Source organism: Amphiprion ocellaris, chromosome 4 (assembly GCF_022539595.1).
Source record: "Amphiprion ocellaris isolate individual 3 ecotype Okinawa chromosome 4, ASM2253959v1, whole genome shotgun sequence".
Lineage (NCBI taxonomy): Eukaryota > Metazoa > Chordata > Actinopteri > Pomacentridae > Amphiprion > Amphiprion ocellaris.
In genome coordinates, this window is record NC_072769.1 from 18138437 (window position 1) to 18159015 (window position 20579).

At 38.3% G+C, this 20579-nt stretch overlaps 2 long non-coding RNA genes across 2 annotated transcripts in view; both read right to left on the reverse strand.

The window, feature by feature from the left end:
- Positions 1-268: 268 nt before the first annotated feature.
- On the reverse strand, positions 269-5894 carry LOC129348714 (uncharacterized). The gene is made up of 2 exons (XR_008601369.1): positions 5033-5894; positions 269-603 (listed from the first exon to the last, which is right to left on the reverse strand). It is a non-coding gene; the product is annotated as an uncharacterized LOC129348714 (long non-coding RNA).
- A 3190-nt stretch (positions 5895-9084) lies between these two features.
- The window catches only part of LOC111567766 (uncharacterized), a 60573-nt gene continuing 49078 nt past the window's right edge, over positions 9085-20579 (reverse strand). Inside the window, exon 3 of the long non-coding RNA XR_002746081.3 lies at positions 9085-11215. This is a non-coding gene — a long non-coding RNA (uncharacterized LOC111567766). The remainder of the gene's footprint in view (positions 11216-20579) is intronic.

The following is a 20579-nucleotide window of genomic DNA, read 5'->3' on the forward strand; positions in this document are numbered from 1 at the left end:
TGTTAAGTTAAAGGAGTTTTATTCGTGACGTATAACCAATCAAATCACTCCAGAAGACAGAGCGACCACAGGTAGATAAAGGTTCAGAGCCAAAGTAGCGCCATTTTTAAATGTATTTATTACCGTAAATCAGTAAAAAATAAAATACTGATAATCAGTAAATCAGTCAGCCCACAATTACTACAATTATACAATGTATGTCTCTTTCCTTTGACTTGTTATTTGTACAATATACGATGTATATTTTGTCGTTGTTTAATACCAAAGGCTATACTATGATGTTTTCTAAGAGACATACGATGCTACTCTGTTTGTTCTGGCTCTGGGCCACTGCACTCCTCCTCTGTTGTTTTCTGGATTGTACTCAGCTGCATGCCTTCGTCCACCCGGCCTCCGTTGACTCGTCCCGCCTGCCGTCTCTGGAGCTGAAGCTGGACTGGAACAGACCAAAGTACAGTCCAATCATGATGCCAGCTGCCTCTCAAAAGGCTCCTTCATCTGGCAGGTGGCGGCACTTCTTCTGAGGGGAAGCTGAGCTGGCCCGGCAGAACTTTGGAGATGTGTTCCAGTGGTTGGTGGATGTGTGGGGAGATAGAGAGGGACCTTTGAATTGTTCAGAAAGGAAAACAGGAAACCCATTTGTAGTTTTAGTTTAGGGTGCTAATGCGGTGTGTTTTTGGGCTTGAAGAGGTGAACAGGAAGAGTTTTTTTTCGTATTGATTATCTTTTAATTTGTTCCTGGTTGGAATGCCCATCAATGTCAACATGAAGTTCACTTTTAGTTCTGTTTATTTACTTTTATTTTACTAACACCCATTTGCTTTTAACCCCCTCACATGTTGTGTTGTTGTAAACTTGCTCTTTCAAATAAATACTCGTCTAACCCTCTGAAAACCAGCGTTTGGACTGTTTTGGTGTTGCTCCTCACCTACTTCAGACAGCGGGGACAAAACAACGTTTTGTGGACCAAAGGCAATACTATGACGTTTTTAGAGCGACATGCTATACTATGACGTTTTTAGAGCGACATGCCATACTATGACGTTTTTAGAGCGACATGCTATACTCTGACATTTTTTGGACGACATGCTATACTATGACATTTTTAGATCGACCTGCTATACTATGACGTTTTTTGGACCAAAGGCTATACTATGATATTTTTAGAGCGACATGCTATACTATGACGTTTTTAGAGTGACATGCTATACTATGACGTTTTTTGGAAGACATGCTATACAATGACATTTTTAGATCGACCTGCTATACTATGACGTTTTTTGAGCATCATGCTATACTATGACGTTTTTTGAGCGACATGTTATACTATGACGTTTTTTGGACCAAAGGCTATACTATGAAGTTTTTAGAGCGACATGCTGTACCACGACGTTTTTTGAGCCACATGCTGTACTATGACGTTTCTTGGGCGACATGCTAGAATATGACGGTTTTAGAGCGACATGCTATGCTATGACGTTTTTTGGGCAACATGCTATACTATGACGTTTTTTGGGCGACATTCTATACTATGACATTTTTTGGACGACATGCTAAACTATGATGTTTTTTTAGCCACATGCTATATTATGACATTTTTAGAGTGACATGCTATACTATGATGTTTTTAGAGTGACATGCCATACGATGACGTTTTTAGAGTGACATGCTATACTATGACGTTTTTAGAGCGACATGCTATACGATGATGTTTTTAGAGCGACATGCTATACGATGACGTTTTTTGGACGACATGCTATACGTTGACGTTTTTAGAGCGACATGCTATACTATGACGTTTTTAGAGCAACACCCTATACTATGACGTTTTTAGAGCGACATGCTATACTATCACGTTTTTAGAGCGACATGCTATACTATCAAGTTTTTAGAGCGACATGCTATACGATGACGTTTTTAGAGTGACATGCTATACTATGACGTTTTAAGAGCGACAGGCTACACTATTATGTTCTTTGGACGACATGCTATATTATGACGTTTTAAGAGCGACATGCTATACTATGATGTTTTTAGAGCGACATGCTATACGATGACGTTTTTAGAGTGACATGCTATACTATGACGTTTTAAGAGCGACATGCTATACTATGATGTTTTTAGAGCGACATGCCATACTATGACGTATTTAGAGCGACATGCTATACTATGACGTTTTTTGGGCGACATTCTATACTAAGACGTTTTTAGAGCGACATGCTATACTATGACGCTTTTTGGATGACATGCTATACTATGACGTGTTTTGAGCCACATGCTATACTATGACGTTTTTAGAGCGACATGCTATACTATGACATTTTGAGAGCGAAATTCTATACTATGACGTTTTTAGAGCGACATGCTATACTACGAAGTTTTTTGGGCGACATGCTATACTATGACGTTTTTTGGGCGACATTCTATACTATGACATTTTTTGGACGACATGCTATACTACGACGTTTTAAGAACATGCTATACTATGACGTTTGTTGGACCAAAGGCTATACGATGGCGTTTTTTGGGTGACATGCTATACTATGATGTTTTTTCGGCGAAATGCTATACTATGACGTTTTAAGAGCATCATGCTATACTATGACGTTTTTTGGGCGACATGCTATACGATGACGTTTTTTGGGCGACATGCTATACTATGACGTTTTTAGAGCGACATGCTATACTATGACGTTTGTTGCACGACATGCTATGCTATGACGTTTTTAGAGCGACATGCTATACTATGACGTTTGTTGGACGACATGCTATACTATGACGTTTTTAGAGCGACATGCTATACTATGACGTTTTTAGAGCGACATGCAATACTATGACGTTTTTAGAGCGACATGCTATACTATGACATTTTTAGACCAAAGGCTATACTGTGACGTTTTTAGAGCGACATGCGATACTATGACGTTTTCTGAGCGACATGCTATACTATGACGTTTTTAGACCAAAGGCTATAATATGACGTTTTTAGAGCGACATGCTAGAATATGACGTTTTTAGAGCGACATGCTATGCTATGACGTTTTTAGAGCGACATGCTATACTATGAAGTTTTTAGAGGGACATGCTATACTATGACGTTTTTAGAGCGACATGCTATACTATGACGTTTTTAGAGCGACATCCTATACTATGACATTTTTAGACCAAAGGCTATACGGTGACGTTTTTAGAGTGACATGCTATACTATGATGTTTTTTGGACGACGTGCTATACTATGACGTTTTAAGAGTGACATGCTAAACTATAACAATTTTAGAGCGACATGCTATACTATGACGTTTTTACAGCAAAGACTATTCCATGGTGTTTTTTGGACGACATGCTATACTATGACGTTTTCTGGGTGACATGCTATACTATGACATTTTTTGGACGACATGCTATACTACGACGTTTGTTGGACCAAAGGCTATATGATGACTTTTTTTAGCGACACGCTATACTATGACGTTTTTTGGGCGACATGCTATACTATGACGTTTTTAGAGCAACATGCTATACTATGACGTTTTTAGAGCGACATGCTATAGTATGACGTTTTTAGAGCGACATGCTATACTATGACATTTTTAGACCAAAGGCTATACTGTGACGTTTTTAGAGCGACATGCGATACTATGACGTTTGTTGGACCAAAGGCTATACTATGACGTTTTTTGGGCGACATGCTATAGTATGATGTTTTTGGACCAAAGGCTATACGATGACATTTTTGAGTGACATGCAATACTGTGACGTTTTTAGAGCGACATGCTATACTATGATGTTTTTAGAGCGACATGCTATACTATGACATTTTTTGAGCGACATGCGATACTATGACGTTTTCTGAGCGACATGCTATACTATGACGTTTTTAGACCAAAGGCTATAATATGACGTTTTTTGGGCGACATGCTATACTATGACGTTTTTTGGACCAAAGGCTATACTGTGACGTTTTTAGAGTGACATGCTATACTATGACCTTTGTTGGACGACATGCTATACTATGACGTTTTTAGAGCGACATGCTATACTGTGACTTTTTAGAGCGACATGCTATACTATGACATTTTTAGAGCGACATGTTATACTATGACGTTTTTAGAGCGACATGCTATACTATGACATTTTTAGACCAAAGGCTATACTGTGACGTTTTTAGAGCGACATGCGATACTATGACGTTTTAAGAGCTACATGCTATACTATGAATTTTTTTGGACGACATGCTATACTATCACGTTTTACGAGTGACGTGCTAAACTATGACAATTTTAGAGCGATGTGCTATCCTACGATGTTTTTAGAGCAAAGGCTATTCGATGGTGTTTTTTGGATGACATGCTATACTATGACATTTTTTGGGCGACATGCTATACTATGACGTTTTTTGGGCAACATGCTACACTATGACGTTTTTAGAGCGACTTGCAATACTATGACTTTTTTGGGCGACATGCTATACTATGACGTTTTTTGGGCCACATGCTATACTATGACGTTTTTTGGACCAAAGGCTATACGATGACTTTTTTGAGCGACATGCTATACTATGATGTCTTTTGGACGACATGCTATACTGTGGACATTTTCTGGACCAAAGGCCATACTATGACGTTTTTAGAGCGACATCCTATACTATGACGTTTGTTGGGCAACATGCTATACTGTAGGCTTTTTTAATTGACATATTACTATGATGTGTTTTTTTGTTTGTTTTTTGTTTTTTCAGCAACGTATTATAATAATTTGGACAGTTTTAAAAAATTACTATACTTTTACTTGTGCAATGAAGTATTATTCTTTTTAGGCAAAGGCCATGTTTGATTACATATAAGCTATTAAATAAATGTTTATTAAAACCTAAAAAGCATTAAAAAAATAATAACCAACTTAGGCATTTACTGAGTCACTAAAATAGTGTAGAGTGTACGGCCACATCAGCATTATTATAAGCATCTTCTGGTAAATTCACAGCCATATACTGTAGGAAATCTAGCTGATCTCATCATGATGTCCACTTACCATATCGACTTCAGGAGATGATTAGATGATGATAAACTGTGACCTGCTGGTTGGGTTCTCTCTGTTCCCATATTTCCTCCATGTTTGTCTCCTGATGCTGCTTTACTTCAGCCAGTCCATGAGCAACACAGAACACAGTTTGCCTTGTATCCATTGCCAGGGGTTCCACTCTTCCCACTCACGTCTGTACATTTGCAAACGTTTTTGCTTCTTTAGACGTGGTGGAGTTTCAGGTGTAGACATTTTTAAACGTGCGGGTGCAGCAGCGTCTGTAACCTGGCAACCAGAGACAGGACAGGACAGGACCGGACACACAGAGACGTCTGAAGTCTGTCCACTGGACCTGGCATCGGGTCCTCGCTACATGGGTCCTACGAAGATGAAATTGGCTGCCCTTAATATTGCCTGTGTTTTATTTTATTAATTATGCAGTTTTGATGAGTGTGTGACAGACGTGTATGGGACATTTATGAAAATACGGAACAACTTGCGTCCCGTATTGATTCAATACGGGACGCAACGATTAATTGTCAAATAAAGGACGTTTCTGTATTTTAAGGGACGGGAGGCAACCCTACTCTCAATATCCTGTTTAAATGTCTCTCAGTAATGATGGTCCCTTGCAATGCCAGGCTTTTCAGAATGTCTTTGTAGCTCATTCCCAGCCTAAAATAAAATTCTATCACACTGTCCCTGTCCATCCTGTCGCTTTTGCTCCTCTAATGCCTCCACCTTAGACCCTAGAGAAGGTGCGCTCGATTTGCTTACCCAGTTGAGGTGTGCTCGATTTGCTTACCCAGTTGAGGTGTGCTCGATTTGCTTACTCAGCTGTCCAGGAATGATATTAATAGTATTAGGTAGTATTTCGTGCGCACATTATACCTACTTCGTGGACACAAATTAGTATTTCGTGCACACGTTGTACCTAATTCGTGGCCACGAATTAGTATTTCGTGCGCACATTATAGCTATATTGTGGCCACGATTTATTATTATTTTTTACCATGTCACCATAGGGGCTCCGTACTGCGACCCTAATGAGGATTAAGCGGTGTATAGATAATGGATCGATGAACTTCTGTAACTCTGAGTATTAAAATTAAAATAGTTGACTATGACAGATGGATGGGTATTTGTGATTAGCTTTTGGCCATAATGCTGCAGCCCTTAGAACGACCAATCAACATACCGTCTTGAAATTTGTGAACACATTCAAAGCGTTGTTGAAACCATTTGATCCAAAAATAAAAAACACATGTAACATACAAAAGTTCCAGGAGTTGTGCCTGAGTTCTTTACCAAAGCGATTCTACAATAGGCCTAGAAGGACCATGACGGTGAAATCATGGACCTGTAAGTCTCCATCTCAATCTCGAATCAAGCACAATCTTTATGGTCTTTATTATAGATAAACGTTTGTAGTCTAATATTAGGGATTGATGTGAATTAAGTGTTTAAACATCAGCAACAAATTATCAGTTTGTTTTAATGGAAAATCAGTTCTTTGTGTTCGTCATCTAATAAGAACTGGAACTATCTCACCATCTAACAGCACATTTCAATAATATTGACATCCCCTAGCAACTTATGAGAATGATAATATTCTAAAATAGAGTTGATACATACAACATAGTGTTATAAACATCTGTCATTTTTATAGGTTCTATTCGTGTGTTCTAAACTTGGTTGAATTTAGATCGTCTTTAAAAAGATATCAATAATTTAGACCACGACCATTTTTCTACCCTCAGAGTTGTCTCAGTGTGCCCTCTCTATGTCTTATCCAAATACAGTGCTGATTCAGAAACAGTTTTTCTCTTCTTTTGTCTACCTCATCACTTCATTTGTTCTCAGGAAATTCTGTAAATGTCAGCTTTAAAAATTGTACAGGACTTTAAGTTCTGTAGTCTGGTATAGTGATAATTACAGTAGTTGATAGGTTAACATCTTATGTCATGGGAAAGGAGGTAATGAGGTATGGCATTACTTAGATCTGACATGGATTCTGTACAGCTCTCATATTTTTGGACATTTATTGTCATTTTGCGGTATCCAATCTAGTACGAAGCTATACCAGAGTAATTACAATCTTGAGTGTATGAGTTTCAAATTCCCTTTTGTTTCAAACTGACACTGAGATGCCCTACTAATGAGATATATTGTATATAACATGGAATGTGCACTACCAATAGTCAGTCACAAATGCAATAAATATGAAAACATTAAAGACTCTTGAACTTTGAGTTCCCAGACATTTGTGGAGGGGTGAAGCTGCATCACTGTGCTAAGGTTAAATTTTCTAGTGGCCTATGTGTGGTGTCAAATGCGTCACTTAGGTGGAGGTAGCGGGGGACACGGGGTTGTCCAGTCGGCAGCGAGGTCCAGACTAGGGGGAATGTTTTTGACCATTAAGCAACTGTCCCTGCCAGCCGGGGGGAACGAGAGGTCCAGACAACTGAACTTTGCCTTTTTACCGTGTGCTTTGAGGTGGTTTGCATGTGATGCGCTCAAGTGAAAATGTCTCTTTTCATTTGTGGCTTGAAAACACATTAGATGAACCTTCAGAAGCTGTAGCAGGTTAAACAAACAGAACACTTTAAGAGTTGATTGACTTTGCGCTGTAAGGCCCAGCTTAGTCAAAGTGTATTATCTACAGGGACAAATACTCTCAAATACTTTGTTGACTCCTGTTTGATTTATTTCCTAAATGCCTTCATGTGCTTGAAACAAATGTGCTTGGGGCTGAGGGCAGCAGACTAGTTCAGAATGTCACAGTGCTCAGAGGTGGATTAAGGCATTGTTGATTTTGGTCTAAGGCTAACCTGCTATCTTTTTATAAGCAGCACTTCACTCACATGTTTGCATTAGACATTTCAGACAGATGACAACTGGTCATCAGCTGCACTTATTTTTGCTTTAGCTTGTTAGCAAAATCTGAGGACACATTTTCTTCAGACTGCAACTCTTCTCCCTCCCCTGGCAAAGTGTTAAGAGGTATAAATTTACTTGCACTATACCCACAACAAGCTAGAACAAGTAGACATAACAGCCAGGCAGCAAAATAAGTTGAGCTCACCCCCATGTCTCCCTTAACACTGTCAGGCCCTGCTGGATTTATCAGATGTCATGCTGCTTTTTCATCACATCCCAGCTCATGTGCCACACAGACATTCCTTTTCCTCTCCATTACCCGCACTGTAAAGCTGATGGAAATGCTTCACACACTCCCCCTTTTTGTTGCTTTTTATCTCTCTTTTTTCCTCTTTTCTCTCTTACTCCCTGTCTGTATTTCTGTCTCAGATATAACGCCATGACCAGTGCCCTTCCTTCCCTCCTGCACTTTACAGTCCCTTACACTGAAGATAAGGTCTAAATGTATGACGCCATTTTTATTTTTCATCTTCCCCTGAGGGCTCTTTGTCAGCTTCTTATCAGAATGTCAGGCCTCTGCTTGAGTAAGCAAACAAACAAGCAGCAACAGAAATGATGTATCAGAGAGCTGCCACCGTTTGGGGATGAGCTGTCAGTCGCTCTGTTGAGCTAATGATCACTGCTGGATGCTATGGGAATTGAAGGTCTCTAATTCAGGCCACATTTTTTCTGCTGTTTGTGCTATGGTCTCATTCACGCATGTGCTGCTGGATTCTTGATGTCTAGATTTTTGATTTCGTGTGTTGATAAGTCATCGCTAGTGCCAAGTCAGAGTTCCTTTGTTTTAGTGTTTTGTGACATTATAGAGCCTGTCTTGCAACCAGCAAAGCACAAGCAAGTTCATTTGTGTAGCAACAAACCAGTTGAATTGTGTTTACACACAGCATGAAAAGACATTAGGGCAAGATGTGAATAAAGGTTAATCTCAACACATTCTTTTATCTTGACACTTAGGGTTGCAACAAATCCATACTTTGAATCACAGTCTGTTTTTGTATAATCAGTAAAGCATTGGATAGTTCCATGTAAAATCATCAGGGGCCTTCTTCTTGACAATCTTTGATTTTCTTGAAAAACTTTTATCATAAACTATGAATATTTAAGCTGTATAGAACTATATTTAAAATGGTATTTTTGGAAATGTATATATATATATATATATATATATATATATATATCAAGTACTTTCTGAAATATATGCAGCGCTTCAGAAATTGATTAAACTGCATGTCATAAAAATGAGAAAACACAAATATATTAGAAGTCTGTCAAAATTTTGTTTCAAACTAAAAAATGTGTCGTTATTAATTAGGCAAATAACAAACTGGGCCAACTAAATGGTCCTTATTCACATATATTAACCAAAAAGCTTAATATTTTATATGACCTCCAGCTTGCTTTCTTGCTGCCATTGTTTTTATGGACTTTTCGACAGTCTCTTTTGTTATTGAGTTCCAAATAGTTTCTATCTGTTCCCAGAGACTTGCTTTGGATGAAACTTTTGTGCCATCTATTTTGAATTCAATAAATCCCAGATCTGTTCAATAGGATTCAAGTCTGGACTTCGACTTGGCCAGCTCATCAGTTCCAGTGCTCCAGATTCCTTTTTCTTGGTCCAGTAGTCTCACAGCTTTGAAGTATGCTTGGGGTCATTGTCTTCTTGGTATATGGACTATGACTAATCAGGTTTAATCCACCACAATAGGCAAAACTGAGTCTGTTACCTTATTTGACAGAAGTCTATGCATTTTCCTTGACATTTCTGGCTATTTGATATACCAAAATACCTATTATGTTTGAGAAACTGAAATCCCAATTAGCAAAATGGGTTAATTTAAAAACTCTTTAAACATAAAAATAATTTTTAAAAAAATCTATACGAGAAACCCTTTGCATTACTATAGCTATTAGTAATTAATTAATTTAAGTATATAAAATAAATTAAGATATACATTGTTTCAGCATTACACTAACAAAGCCTTCACCGTTGACTGTTGATTTGTTTGTTTCATGGTGATTTTACATTTACTTTTTCATAGGACATCCACTTATACTTTAAAATCCATATTTTTGACCTAGTTTGAATAAAAATCCTCTTTTTAGTGATTGTGAAGACACGCAATATAACATTATTCTATTTGTCACTGTGACTAAACTCTGTATTCAGTAAGCCACCATAAACTGATAATCTCAGAAACTTATTGCACGTCTGAGTCATATGCTGTATATCAAGTATTTCTGGGGCAATTGGTCACTGGCAAATTCATCCCATTAACTGGACTAGTAAAAGTGATGCTGCCTGATGTAAATTTTACAGATTAGATAAAACAAACTTGACTGTCGGCAGACAAGACAGGTGTTATTAATCATCACGTCTAGGCTTTCTGTGAAGATTCTCACTCATCCAGGCCATGATAAATCTAAGTGCTAAAATGAAGGCCAGCCGAATTGCTTTAGCCTCGTAAGGTGCTGGCAACCCAACGACACATTAAATGCTCAGGACTCCCCACCAGTCAGAACTGAAGAGACCTTGTGGCTGAGCGGTGAAACACCTTTGTGAAGTACAAGCTTCATTTCAGCACTTAAATATATCTTGGCTTTCCCTGAAAATTTCATCCAAATCTGTTAATCCGTTCTTGAGTAATGTTGCGCACAGATGGAATGAGAGACAGACAGATAAACGTCACATCATCACACATAACTCCACTGCGTTCTTTGGTGGAGTAATTGTAATTAATAATTAAAACACCTGAACCTCATATGTCATAAATATTAAACCAAACACTCTACCACTATAGATGTGAAAACACCCTCATGCTAGGCTTTAAACTGTTCTTAACACCATTCTAGGGAGTTCATACAGAGCATCAATGAGACACCTCATTTCCTACATTGAGCAAACACATAGTAGTCAATCAGAAGTGGTTCATAGCACAGTGAGAGTTGCTCATCACTTGATTACCTCTGTGGAACATTCTACTCTGCATCCTATCACCTGCCCCTGATGAGATTCTTGTCAACAGAGCAGCTTCTCTTTCTGTGTATTGCACAGTTTCAGGAAAGGCTGATTTTATTTGCAGTCCCTGTCCTCAAAACATGTATCATGTCACAGAAAATGCCAAGCAAACCGCCAGATCTGCTTCAGTCAGTTGAGTGTCTTGCATTCTTCCCTGTATTTTCCCAGTCTGTAATCACAGGTGGCCTATGAGTCCTTGGTTCTGCTTTTCAGGCAGCAATCCTTCACCTCAGTATCTGTCAAAGAGAAAGAGGAGGGAGTTGAGTGTATGAATAGGGAATAGCTCACTCATGCATATGTATGAAACTTTTGTACCCACCTCACATGGTCATTTATTTCTAACTTGGTGAACATTTTAAATTTGCTGGAATATTATTCAAATCACAGAGCTCGGTGAAATGAACGCATTTGAATGAATTGCATGAAAAGTGGACTTGGGGCAGAGGGATGGGGATGGTGGTTAGAAGAGTCTGCTATATTCTCTCATCTTCAGTGATTTTTCTGTGTAATTTACTGTAGGTGATCTTTTTTTTTCAGAACCCTGTGGCAGCCTCCTGTAAATTCAATTGTTTTGATCAAAGTGTTTGACCACAAATTGAAGATGGCTAAGGAATAGGAGTATCCTTATTTTTTATTACAGAGAGAAGAAATAGACTTTTCAAATGTAAAATGGCAATTCACTTGTGATTGTTATGAATGGATTCATCTATAAGTTAGCACAAAAGCTCTGGTATGCTTTAAACTCTCAAAAACCTTATTTGATCCCTGCTGTGTTGGCACAAACAACAGAAATATTCTCCAAGATGCTTATAGATGTCTCTACATTGTTCCTTTCTTGAATCTTTGTTCAATACTAAAGTTATTCTGCAATAGCTGTCAAGTATGAAGTACAACAATGCATATTGAACTATTAAATATGATCATGGCACAGAGTTTGACCTTGGTTACACAAATCAGTTGTCATTTTTTGTAAAACTGTAACTGTTTATCACTTGTTTTTCTGCGGGACTTAATTAACTTGTCTTCTGGCCAAGTGTCACACTAATCGGTAAAATAAAAAGAACAGGACCCACATTGTAAATTAAATATGCAAGCATTCAGCAAACTCCATCATTTTAAAACTGCAATAAATTTATTTTTTTGGCCACTTGGGAGCTGTTAAATCCAATGTTGGAGCTGGGCAGGTACAGAGTGCTTATCCAAGCTTTTTGATGAAAGAAGCCGCATGCTGTGAAAGAAAAAGAAATTTTAACCACCTGTGCATCAACTGCAAGGTTGGATAGTCATTGTGTGAGTTGTTCGGGGCATTTTTTTCACACTACACGTTGTATGGCGGTGCTCTGTTGAGAGTGCTCTGAGTAGGACTTTGACAAGGAGTCTTGTGGACTGTGTAGACTGCACAAACAGATTTAGGTGTAACAGTACGGGGGGAAATGTGAACCCAAGGTGAGAGCGTAAAGAGCAGGTAGCAGGCAGATCTCAGTTAAACAAGTTTTATTTCACAGATTATAAATTAAACAATTAACCAGGGGAAACAACTCACTACAGGTGAGGGAGGGGGAAAGGCAGGCTCTAGGGGAGCGGCCACACTTGCAGGGCTTAAAGTGATAAGTGATAATAATCCAAAATCTGAACTTTTTTGCTTTTGGGTGGGGTTCGGGGTACAATCTAGCTAACTAATAAGAAATGAAGATATCTGCATTCAGAAACTCAGAATGCAGATTATAGTAATACTAAAAGGTCAGTAGGTGGTGGTAGATATTCCATCTGACTACAACATGGTCCAAATATATTATTTAGCAACTGATCAGAAAAAGACAGGGAAAAAGGACATTGATTCACCTTTTAACAATATGTGCACTAATTATTCTGAAATACAACTATGTAAACAGCTACAGTGCAAAAAATAAAAATAAATAAAAATATAGTTTGTAACAACAAACTATATTTTAGTTCAAATAATAACAACAAAAAACATTAAAGTGCTCTAAGAACTGGTAACTTAAATAATCAGACATAAATAAGAAAATAGAAAATAAACAAGTACAGTTTACTACAGACAACTACAGTTCAATTAAAAAAAACATTTACTGTGCTACAAGAACTGGTAAGCTATCTATTTCTTCTTTCTTTCTGACATCTTTTACTTCTTCCCTAAGTGTTGAGGCAATGTTCACTTTTCTGTTTGCCAGATGTTGAGTTACTCTGGCTGCATCATCATAAAAAAACAAACAAGCACATGAAAAATGTTGTCCATGCTCTGGCTAGTGGCTTCGTCAATATTTAATGAAAACACTTTTTTTTTTTTGAGCTTTTCATGCTAGTGCTATGCCATGTTTATTTATGGAACCAGATTTCACACGGACAGTTTTGACAAAGCATTATTATCTTCAGCACGGATTAACGAGTGGCTAAGACCTGGTGAATGACAAGCCGTGTTCTGCAATGAACGTGCAAACGCGTGTTTTTAAATCACAAACCCGCCAGTTAACCTGATCACCAGTTAAACTGGAACAACGGCGCCCCGTACACAGATTATTGCAGGTTGTAGAGACGGTGCGCTCGATTTGCTTACCCAGCTGTCCAGGAATGATAGTATTTTAGAGTGAAGACAGGGGACACCATGGACAGGTCACCAGTCTATCACAGGGCTACACAGAGAGACAAACAAACACATTCACACCTACAGACAATTTAGAATCACAAATTAACCTCAGCATGTTTTTGGACTGTGGGAGGAAGCCGGAGAAAACCAGGGAGAACATGCAAACTCCATGCAGAAAGATCCCAGGCCAGGATGTGAACTGGGGATCTTCTAGCTGCAAGGCAACAGTGCTAACCACCAAGCACTGTGCAGTCCTAATCACAAATATTGTCAACGATATTGAGATCACCATTATTCATCAAAATTATTAATTGATTTTAGAAGCAAAATATTTTTATTGCATTTTCATATTTAAATAAACAGGGCACTGCCTTTATGTCCATGTTGTGCAACATTTCTGCTTATTACAAATCTTTTTTTTCAAAATATAACAAAATATAGCTGCTGTAACATTCTTCTTCATACAAATTTAATCATCATCTTCTACAGACAAAATATGAGAAATTTTTTTTTACCCATATCACCTCACTTGCTTATCATTTTCTCATTGATACTACAATTTACCACACACCCACTGAATTAAGTGAATAAATGAATTATAACACACATCTCAGTGACCAAAGATTGCATTGAAGTGTAAAATAAGATTTACCCATGTTGAAAATAAATGGTTTTATCTACATATGTTGTTCTACATGAGTGCAGTTTAAATGTCGGTATTGCAGTTGATCATGTTCATTTAATTGTAGAAAATCTTGATTAATATTCCATTAATTGTGCAGCCCTTGCCTTTTTGTTATATTCAAGGAAATAAAACACAGGCTAGGAACAACCACTCTAGGTCATCTTTTTTCTCCCATTTATAAAATGCAGCACCATTCTTTCAGGCTTTTTCTCTGTAAGCAATGTCTCTCCAAAACTATCTAAGAACAGATGACAGACGTTTACAGTCCTTTACCGGTGTGCTACTCTGACAGGGAAGTGAACCACTGGACAGATCCAATCTCATTAGGTTGGGACTGACAAACAACTCCTGTCAAAATGTTAGTGCCTCCTGTGGCAGAGATAGAAGCTGGATATGTCGCACAGGCATACAAGTTAAACTGCAGTCTGATATGGTCTCACCACCTACCAGGGCTTAGAACATTAATCTCCTTTATGACACTACCCAACCCCTGCTTCCAACATAGCATTGGACCAGGTTTATTGCAAGGTTCATGGCAGAAAGCTATGACAAAGGAAATTCTATCTACCACACTATTTTTGCACTATATCATATCATATATCTCACCATATCAGACTCACCATTAAATATGACACTGCAATCAAATCTGTCAGTAGTTAACAGCTATGTATGCTATTAACAGCCAGACAAATAGCAGAAACAACAAAGATTTAAGCACAGGAAGGCAGTGCGCTTAGGCCTTCTGCAAAAATATGTTTGACTGCTAAACTATCCAAACCACTATACCTAGGAATTAGTTTCACTTTGGACATTTTTGTACCTTTGTCCATCACCAACATCTAGTGCTAATGCAGGAAAGAGTACTTTGTTTATCCACTAACCAAAGCATGTGCTGCAGAGTCATTACATTGGATTTTATGAGTATATTTGTGCTCTTGTTGGATCTGTGAAATCATGAATACAATCATCGAAAGAATTAATTTTCCTAGGCCTCAATCTACACAGTTGTAGTCTTAACCGTAGTTGGTCAGACGAATCATTTCTGTCTCATTTCTTTTATGAGGAGTTAGTGGCAGCTATGGGTGTGTTTTAACCTGTGATGGATGCAACGGACAGATGGTTGATCCAACCACCTGCCAAGACCTTTTTCTGGAAGTGCCTGCCCTTTTCCAAACAGTTTCCAAGGGCGACTTCTCAGGTGCTTCTGTGTAACAAACCATCTGGTGTGTCAGGTTAGTGATCCTGTGTATTAGTGGAGGGAATTCAATATGAGAAAGGCACTGAAGTATTTTTTTATTGTGTACAATTAAGCACTTTTGCTAAATGGGCCATAGGGATACACTGATATTCTAACTATACAAATGGATGTACACCACATTCTCTTACAGTAATTTGTATTTAAATGTGTTATTGTTGAGTAACTCTGGACTATTTTGTTGATGCACTTGTGCTCTTGTTGTCATAAAAAGCAACAAAAAAAATACTTTTGTTAAATGGTTGCTTTCTAAAGCCTGTATGTAAACGGTTCAAGCCTAGAAGGCAATGGAGATGAGTGTAACCATACTCAGTGAGATGTTGTATATAAAGGCAGTCAGACTGGCAGTCAGCTGTGAGAATGGCACAGCAATCTAGCTGGGACCTGAGTTAAAGAAGATTTGTGAACACTCCTTGGGCAGTGTTTAGCGAACGTGCTTGCCAATAGCTTGGAGAAATAACACTGCCAAATTCTTATTCATAGAGATGAGTAAGGATTTATATGACAAATGTATTTCACTTCAGATTAGCTGGACTGGTGAAAGAGGGAGCTAGCATGCCTCTATATCAAAGCTAAAGCCTCCTTTTTATCTAGAAGAGTGCTGTGATTCCATTCCATAGGAGAGAACAAAAAACAAATGGTTTATTGCTAGTTTGCCTGTTTTATGGACACATAAAAGCAAAAATATATACCTACAAGGACCATTACAAGAATAAGAACCATCCCCAGAGAATTTAGGAGCAACAAAGGCATAGAATTCCGTCATTACCTAAAAGGTATACTGACTGACATCCAGAGGAGAAAAAAAACAGCAGAGAATTTCATGAAATTAAAATTAGCATATAACTGGATGTCACAAATTGGAACAGCAACAAAATTCTCATCTTAAACATGATGGGCAATTGTTAAAATAAATCTGCAAGTAGTTTTAGAGGGACATGTTTTACTGATTAATTTCTGTGGGATAATAACAAAAACAGACTCTCAGGTTAGTTTAATCAATTAGTTGATCAGCAGAAAATTACTAACTGACCATTCAGTTAATCATTTTGATAATTTAACAAAAAAAGACCAAACGTTCTCCTTTGAAATGCGAGCATTTGCTGCCTATTTTTTGTTTTTATGATATCATAAATTGTTATTGTTGTGTTTTGGCCTGGTATTTGCAGACATTTACTTAAGATCTAAGAAATAGTAATAGACTTATGTTAGCATTTACTGATATATTATACACAAAACAACTAATTAATCAACTAGGATAGACTAACAATCAGCAGTAATAATGAGGAGTCTATTTAATAAAAAAAAAAAATCTAATTAGTGCTCCCTCAATGTGTACATAAATTTAGCACATCTTTAGCAAGTTAGTTAAGCTAAATGTGCATAAATACAGCAGTTTTTCAGGCAAGAGACCTTACATAGAGTAAATCTTTGATCCTGCACGGCCACCGTTCTCATAAACAATGCTCACTGTTGTTTCCTGAGACAAACAGAAGGCCTTTGAACACAGTGCTTCACGAAAACACGTGCGCCTTGGTGTGCGTCTGCTTCAAATATCAAGACGTGCCCTGAGGTTAATATGGAGACGGGATCAAAGCTGACCAAAAGCCATTCACACACAGAGGCCACTGACAATGGTCCTTCTTCAGCAGCTGTCCTGAGGCTGGAGATCAGCTGACGTTTAAAATGAAGGACCTGGATTGCAACTTCCTCTCTCTTTTCATTGCTCTCTCCAGGAACTCCACTTGACAGACACAACTCTCACACTTGCTCTCACTTGGTTTTATGTCAGAGCACTTTACGTTTTTATATTATGTGTCATGTTGCTCACAGAGTTCTGCCGTCTGGGATTAAATCACTGTGCGTTTGTAGGATGTGAGGTGAGTGCATGCATGTTCTAGCATGACAAGCAGCCTGTTCATGAGTCATTTTAATACAGTTAACATAAACATCTCGGCTTCGGGTCAAGCTGAATGACATTTTGGACGCTCATGAAAACACCCACCGGCTTCATTTTAGTCGAGAAAGGAAAGTGGAAAAGGAGGTGGAAGAGGGTCAAGATGATTTCAGCTTCCGCCTTCCCCTGTTCAGAGTTGAGCACCATCGTGGTGAACGGAAGAGGGCTGAGGAGAAGCAGCCAAGTGGGAGTCGAGAAGTAGAGAGAAACGGGAGCAGGAGGTGGGGAGGGTAGTGTGTGAGGATGAAAATTGATTTATTGCGGCGCTGATGAGGAGCGGCATGCCAGGAGACAGTGGGCGCTCTCCAAGCCCTTGCTGCAGCAACATAAAACGAAACATGGGCCTTCCTTCCGTTATAATTGCTAAGGAGATCTCAGCAAAGGCTTGAGGTCTCTGCATAAAAATCCTTGCAATACTGACTTTTGGTACCCTGCATGCTATTTCTAATCTCCATGTCTACACGCTGCTATTAGAGATGCAAGACGTGACTTTTGCTCTGCACTACTGGCAGCTTTAACTTACAGTGTAAACAGCAGCTGCACCCACACACACATCAATGATATACTGTAAAAAAACAACAACAAAAAAAAACAATACACACACATTCACATAGGATGCACACGAGTTAGGTGTTTGCGCCACCCTGGAGCAAATAAACGTAAATACATGAAAGAAAAATAAACATCCCTAATGTGCTCAACAATGTAAAAAAAAATGAATGTTGGCACTGGAGAAAAGTAAAACTTTGTAACCATTTGATGTTAAATCCTTCATCACCCATTTTATCTCAGACATGCTTGCTGTCAGTACAAACCTTTCAAGCTGAGCTCTGACTGCTATTTGTTTAAGAACAGACAGACACTTTGATAAAAGAAAGGTGGAGCAGAACATGACGTTTTGACCTTTTCACTGAACCTTTCAACACTCTCACTGTGTGGCATTTACTTGAAACAGAAGAAATATCTCACACTTTTAAAGGGGTTTGGGTATTCATTTGTGGCTCATTTGTATGAGACACAGTGCTAGACTTGAGATTAAATGTGCATTAGAGACCATGCTTGGTAAATATGCCTGCCTAGCACAAAAATAACAGAAAATGAATCCAGCAGCACTTGGCTAGTGGTGACTGGCTGTACTGCACATGTTTAAGTGCCATATAAACAATCTGCAGTTTTACACTGGGCATTTTTATGGGGCCCGAAGCTTTGACAACAGAGGAATTTACTTGAGCACCTCAAAGAGCTTTGGAGCGTGCTGCAGTGGTTTAAAGCGGACACAGCATGAGGGCGGGGGATGCGGTGAGGGGGGTTAGCCAATACTGCTGACAAAGGTGGTGGTAAGCTTGTTTGTCCGTGTGTGTATACGCGTGTGTGATCTGCCTACACATGTGGACGTCTAACTGGAAGTGACTAACACAGCCGATGAATTCAGCAGCGTGAGAGGCTGTTTTCCTCTCCTCACATTCAAATACCACTTTCTGTAATCATGGGTAATCTTCCATCAAAATGTCTCAAACAAATCAAAGCCAAGCCAGCAATAATCTATGCTGATGCTCGCTGCGCCATCACAAATGACACCTTGGATGACAATTACAAATGGGAAACACTGATGAGAAGCGCAGAAAAAGAAACCGACTGATCTACGGTGCACAGCGTATCAGTACATGCTCATTTGCCAGGAGTCAGCAGAGAAAGCATCAGCTGCAGGTCAGCAGCTGATGCTTTCTAAATGTCTCATTGGGAGTCTTTCTAGGTCTGCAAACAAAAACCTTAAAGGTGCTGATTAACTCATTAGTCATTCAACAGAAAAGTTTTGTTAAATTATTTTTTATAAATATGTTTTTTGTTTATATGCCTCGATGTTATGTGTATCTTACGCAAGTGCATGCACATGATGAACATATATTAACTGGTAATACACCAACTAAGGTGATAGAGAAGAAGATTGCTCCTAAGTAAATATGGATGTTAATTGTTAACAAACAAGACAAGCACTCAGAGAGTGCAGTACTCCACCAAGGCTGCTGATTAAATTGTGGGGAAACACCCCCACAATTTAACCAATTGTTCCTCGTATCATTTCCGATGGATAAGTCCTGATAAGTCCACAATGGTGGATTTGTAGTAGGATCGCAATCATGTAGTTACAGTGATGCCGCCATTATACAGAAATCCTTAACAAATCCATGGTTCCAGACTATAAGCTGCATCACTGCCAAAATCTAATCACTTGGTCCTTGTGTCATTTCTGACATGCCCTGAAAATTTCATCCAAATCTGTTAGTCCGTTTTTGAGTAATGCTGCTAACAGACAGACAGGCAGAAAGAAAGACTAACGTATGCTGATCGTCACATAACTCCATCGCCTTCCTATCATTGCACAGTGTACAATGAAATTAATCGCAGTTTTGTCATTGCATTCAAACAATCACAATCAACAGTTTTTTACACAAGTACAGTGGGACAAGTGCAAATAGAAAACAGTAAAAAATTAAAAAATAGAAACAAAAAAGTACAAACATAATCTCTGAAATAGTGATATAGCTTATTGTTGTACTGGATATTGCACATTGCTGAACATTTAAGAAAAATGAATTACTTAGAGTAGTGCAAAAAACTACTAGAAAGATTTAACAAATACCACAATGAAGAGACATTTGTTAACGCTCCAGAATTCAAGAACTTTAGGAACAAAATAAAATAAAATTTCCCAGGAAACCTTTAAGTAATTTTTCAGAGGAAAAAAAATGTCATATCTAATTCTTCAACCTGTGAGAATTTGATTATCTTATATGACAGTAAACTAAATGTATTTTTTGTTTGAAGACAAGCAATTTGAATACATCAACAAGTGACTGTATTCATACTGAAACTGGCAATTTTCATATTTTTACAACATTTCAGAAATCAGCAGATAAACCTAATTGTAGTCTGACAGTTCCATATTGCACAGGTGAGATTGTCTTTTGAACTTGTTCACATAGCAGATTTTTGGAATAATGTCAGGGGGTTTGTGAAAACACGGATTTGTGGAACAGAATAACTGAAGCAGAAGTCAAACTTCAGTAAGGCTGGCTAAAACAGGATGGATTGGCTTT